The sequence below is a fragment of the Pan paniscus genome, chromosome 1 (assembly GCF_029289425.2).
Source record: "Pan paniscus chromosome 1, NHGRI_mPanPan1-v2.0_pri, whole genome shotgun sequence".
Taxonomy (NCBI): Eukaryota; Metazoa; Chordata; class Mammalia; order Primates; family Hominidae; genus Pan; species Pan paniscus.
In genome coordinates, this window is record NC_073249.2 from 18,609,260 (window position 1) to 18,615,128 (window position 5,869).

Sequence of the window (5,869 nt, forward strand, 5' to 3'; positions counted from 1 at the left end):
GTGAGGGATTTCCTAATACTATCTCCATTTCACTGATTAGGACACTAAGGTTTTGTTGAGTTAGATCATTAACTCACACAAAGCAGGGGTTAATATATGCCCAGGCTGTCTGATGTCCAGGTCCATGCTGCCTGTGCAGAATGGGTGTAAGACAGTCATGGGGCTGAGCAGGTTGAGAATGGAAGCAGTAGGACTTGACTGACTCCAGTGAGCCTTTCCATAGGAGCAGGAGGTGATAACCCCCCCACTTTTTTTCAAGAGACAGGAACTCAATATGTTGCCCAGGCTGATCTCGAACTCCTGGCCTCAAGCGATCCTCCCATTTCAGCCTCCTAAAGTAGCTAGGATTACAGTTGTGAGCCACCGTACCTGGCCAAGAGGTGATAAACCTTTTTACCTGTTTCTTCATGGCTTTATCTGCTGGTGCAAAGCGGGGAATAATGCCACATACCTAGTCATTGATATCTAATATTGATATAATATAATGCCTAATATTGTACCAGCACCATTTCCTCAGGCTTTGGTGCTCTCTGCCTATTTTGGGACAGGCCTATCCAGAAACAGTTGGTGAAGTTCTTAGGTTCTTTCACTTGAGCAGACCTGTGATAGGCACATCAACACCAAGTCCAGACACGGACCCAAGTTGGGTCTAATCTCTTGCCAAGACACTGACCTAATTGGCAGTGGATGGTCAGGTGCTGTTCCAAGAATGGCTTTTTCGTTGCTATCCTTAGGGGAGGCATGTGAGAACCAGGGAGAGATGTGGGCCTCTTTCTAAGATCTTACAACCAAGACATATTTCTTGGTTGAATACAAGTTCAAATATGTTCTGACACCTTCAAATACTTATTTTGTTATTTCTGATTAAATTAGCCCTAAACCATTGATTCTCCGACATTATTGCCTAAAAGCCTCTTGCCTGGCACTCAAGGAATCTGGCAGAATTTTTCCTTTACAAATCGAGTCACTGGAACCAAAACCTTTGCCTGTCCTACTATCTAGTAGTCATCAACACAGAAGGTCAGCTGAGTGCAGTTGAACTATTTTACTACAAGGTAATGATGCCTTGAGTCATGTACCTTGTACAAGTAGAGAGGCTAAAGGAAAATCTTTTTATTATTATTGAACCTAGTTCGAAAGGTTTGACCTCATTAATCGTTACCCAGATCAATTGTTTTTCTGTATTTTATATCCTAGGCTTATGTTTTTAGACCCAAACTTGGGGTTCTTCGGCCTTTTTTTTTTCTTTATTCTCCTTTACTTCCTCTCAATTCAAATTATGGCTATGTCTTCCTTAGCTATCTGAAGAATTATTATCTTTTGTGTCTCTGTTTTCCAGACTTATGTATGAGTATTCATTTACTAATTCATTCAGTCATTCATTAACTCATTCACTCAATAGCTATTACTGAATACCTTCTATTGGCCGGACACTGGGACAGGATTAATGTAGATATAGTCTTTGCCCTCAAGAACCTCGTATTGCCACTGCAGGGGACAGATCTGTAAGTCATGATAAGACAATGACAAAAGTTCTAAATGGAATGTATGTGTCAGTACTAAAAAGACAAAGAGAAAACTGTACCCAACACTTCTAAGACATGTCAGCATGTGCCTTGCTGAAACAGGTGACATTTAAGTCAAATCTCGAAAAAGGAGCAAGCTGAGGTTCATTTCATGACATGACACTGCCTCTCAAGTGAGAAGAGAATAAAAAATGTCCATCTGATTCTGAAACTGTAAAGATACTAATGACCTTAGTAAGCAATGTGGAGTGGAGCCAAGTGGAAGAGCTGAATAGCTGTGAAGGTGATGATCATGGGAAACCATTCACAACTACTGATTGGGAATGAAAGGAGAGAGATGGGTCATAGCTACTTATGCATGAGACAGGGTTGTGGATTTCTTTATTAAGTTGGGAGGTGAGAACATTTTAGCAAAGAAGACAGTAGAAAGGAATAAAACAATATAGTAACTTCATCTCTGGGAGAATCCTCTCTCAGTTTCTACAAAATTACTTATCTACTCTTCATCCCTTCTTCTTTTTTTTTTTTTTTTTTTTTTTTGAGACCAAGTTTCGCTCTTGTCGCCCAGGCCGGAGTGCAATGGTGTGATCTCAGCTCACTGCAACCTCCACCTCCCGGGTTCAAATGATTCCCCTGCCTCAGCCTCCCGAGTAGCTGGGATCACAGGCACCTGCCACCACACCTGGCTAATTTTGAACCTCTGACCTCAGGTGATCCACCTGCCTCAGCCTCCCAAAGTGCTGGGATTACAGGCGTGAGCCACCGTGCCTGGCCCCATTCCTTCTTTTCGATCTTGTGGTTTCTCTTACTTGGTTCTATTATTTCATTTCATTACCCTTCCTTGTCACCAGTTTGAAGATTATTATATGCTCTATGCTTTGCCACTGTCTTCTCAATATAAATCTTAAGACCTAAAAACCCAAGAATACATTACATTAAGTCAAGCTACATCCAAATCAAAGTACCCTAAGATTTACATATATTTGAGAAGTAAGCTCTTTATTTATGTAAGTATTCTAGCACCCTTAAGGAAGCAAAGTGCCAATGTCCCTGAAGAATCTTTGGCAACCTGCCAACCAACACTGGGTCAGCCTCCATCTTGAGGAAAACATGGACCAGAGGCTGCGAGAAGACCCCAAATGTGAAACAGTGTCCTAGGCTCCATCCTTGAGGGTCATATAATGTGCATCTTGCAAAGCTTGATGTTTCCTGCCAAAACAGGTTTATGGAAGACCTTTAAACCTTAAAGAATTGAAAGATAAGAGTCCACTTAGTTGCATAAAAAAATGTCAACTGAACACAGAGAATTATTATGCCTTTTGGCCATCTTGATTCCTGGGGGTCAGGGTACCTTTGGAAATTACTTCCACTTTCTGTCAAGGGCATGGTACAATAAAAATGTAAGGATGGAATGGAGAAATTTTGATTTTTTCCTGTGATTCATAGATCAGTTACAGATCCACGTTTCAAAATGTCAGACCTGCTTTTACAAAGGCAATTTTGTTTGTAACTACATGAATAATACATAAACACACAGTTACTGGAAAATATTCTAAAAATCAAGTCTATTGAATAAAATGTTACGAGTCCCCTTTGACACAGCAACCCTACTGTCTCCTCATTTTGGCATATACTTTTCTAGACCCTTTTCTAGGCATTTTTGTACATGGATATGTGTAAATTAAATTTATTTACACATCTAATTTTAAATTTTAAAAAATATTTTGCATAAGATTATTAATCTGCAATTTGAGTTTTTTTATTTAATAATATAGCTTGAAGAGCATAACAATCTCATATGTTTTTTGTATTCACTGAATAATATAATCTGAACATGTCGTAATTGATTTATTTAGCCCACCATTAGTGGATATTTAGGTGGTTTCCAACTTTTTATTTTCTTTGCTATCTAAAAACAGTGCTGAAATGAACATTTTTGGGCATGTACCCTTTTGAACATGTGCAAATATGTGTGTGGAATAGATTCCATTTTTCCTGCTTTCCATCATACTCTTCTTTAAGGTGGTGCTTCCTCCCTCCTCCTACCCAGATTCCCTTGGATTCTGGCTGTGTCTGTGGCCATCCTTTGACTTCTATATGCTTTTTTCCTGATGGCCACACCTGTGGCTCTCTTGAGACTACAGTCCTGAGTCACTTTGCTCACACCAGCAGACAGCCAGAATTGCCTGGGAATTTAGGTTCCTTTGGGGTGGGCCTTAGCAGATGACAGGTGGGACGTGTTATGAAAACCCAGCTCTTTCCCTTGAGTTGGGACATACTTGGAGGTGTAATGTACATTTCAAAGCTTCTCTGCATCATCAAGCTAAAGCTAGGATTTTGTCTAAAAGTACACTCTCCCTTGACTTCTCTTCCCTTTCTGGCTGCCCCACTCATTCATCAGCACTTCCATAACTCATCACTTGCATATGAATCCTTGACTCAAGGTCTGCTTCTCATGAATCCAAGTCAGGAACCACCCTGTATTGAACAAACTTAGTACAGAGTTTCCTCCAGAGAAAGCACTGTCCTTAAAGATTGCCCCTGTCTCCCTCTTGGGAGTTGTGTTTGTTCTACCCACTAGGATGGTTGATTTTATCCATCAACTTGACTGGGCCACAGGATGCCCAGATAGCTGTTTAAACATTATTTCTGGAAGAGGTTAGCATTTGAGTTGGTGAACTGAGAAAGGCAGATAGCATCATCTAATCCATTGAGGGTCTCAATAGAACAAAAAGGCAGAAGCAAGTTGAATTAATTCTGCCTGACTGCTTGAGCTGGAACATCCATTTTCTCCTGCCCTCAGCTCTCCTGGTTCTCAGGCTTTTAGAATTGGAATGGAATCTACACCACCAGGTCTCTGGCTTTCAGGCCTTCAAACCACACAACTGGCTTTCCTGGGTCTCCAGCTTGCAGACAGCAGATCATGGGATTTCTCAGTCTCCATAATTGCATGAGCCAATATGTTATAAAAAACTCTTTTTATATATCTTCTACTGGTGGTCCTTCTCTGGAGAACCCTGACTGATACACCTACAGTTTAGGATGGATTTGGATGGTTCTAAGGCTCTTTATCCCATTAAAAGCCTATTGTTGTAGAGCCCTTGGGGAGAGGGATAGGATGGTAGAAGAAAAGAGCAGACAGCAAGTCTCTGGCACCGTATCCAGGCAAGAGCCCCACTGCTTATGTCCCTAAGCTGCCGGTCTTCTAACCTTCTACCTTTGGCTTCAATTAGAGGCAGATGTAGGGTGTCTGGACAACAAATGAGTTCTGGAGACAAAAAAGGGAGAGCCACTGGTCAATGAGGCCAATGATAACAAAGCCCATTTCCTTTCCTTTCCCTGGTTTGCAGGTGGAAGGCAGTCTCTGCTCAATGTTAACTTGATCTTGAACGCAGGCCTGCCTGTCTAACCATCTGCAGTGTGACTTGGTTGCTGCTGTGAGGGAAGCTGCTCACTTTTTCTTGCTTTGCCTCGCTTCCCTGTGCGGTGCCTTTCCACATCCCCTAATAAGAAGGCGAAGGAGGTGTTTGCCTGCTGCTTTCTGCCAGCTCAGTGCTGCTGCAGTAGAGCAGGATCTTGGACCCAGATCTTCCGTCCTCCGTTGTAACCCTCTTGGTAGTACTTATCCTCACCCCTTCGTTGAAAGTAGAGCTGAAGAAACCCATTCTACACACCCTTGCACATGTTCAACAGGGTATTTGCATAGGAATGTTCACTTTGGCATTGCTATGATCCTGAAGATGTGGCTGTGCTTCTAGTTTTATGGCCAGGACCGATTATGCAATAATGTTTAGCCACCCATGATGAGTGCAGATCAGGGGCAGCTTATGATGGGCAGATGGGATGAGGAAAGAAAGGAATGTATAAAATTGGCTCCAGGATAAAATCAGGGTCACACTGGGGAAGCTTGGAGAGATAACATAGCTGGCTTCCATCCCATTTCTATGACAACTTCCTGCAAATTTCTGGAATGAATGCTGGAGAGCACAATAAAACTGAAGCTCCACTGGGATAGACTAAAAGATGGAGAGAGGATCATGGTGGGGAATTCTTCTGCACTGTCCTAAATTCTCACTTGACCTATAGATATGACCTTCAAAACTACTTATTTTAATTTATTTAATATTCACTTTTAGTAGCTAAGCTGTTTGTTTCTATAGTTACCTTCCCATTCTTTGCCCTCTACATTCTAGGATAGAACATGTCATCCACGTGAAATTTTAAACTTTAAAACCCTGGAAGCCCCGATCATGTTGGTAACCCTGAGCAAGTCACTTAGGCTCTGTCCACCCCACCTGTTACCTCCACCTATCTTCCTCCAAACTGTAACATGGAGTAACTAT

The 5,869-nt window shown here is 41.8% G+C and overlaps 1 long non-coding RNA gene across 1 annotated transcript; it reads left to right on the forward strand.

The window, feature by feature from the left end:
• The first annotated feature begins 1,587 nt into the window (after positions 1-1,587).
• LOC130541027 (uncharacterized) lies at positions 1,588-4,510 on the forward strand. Its single transcript, XR_008955070.2, has 2 exons — positions 1,588-1,809; positions 4,330-4,510. It is a non-coding gene; the product is annotated as an uncharacterized LOC130541027 (long non-coding RNA).
• Positions 4,511-5,869: the final 1,359 nt, after the last annotated feature.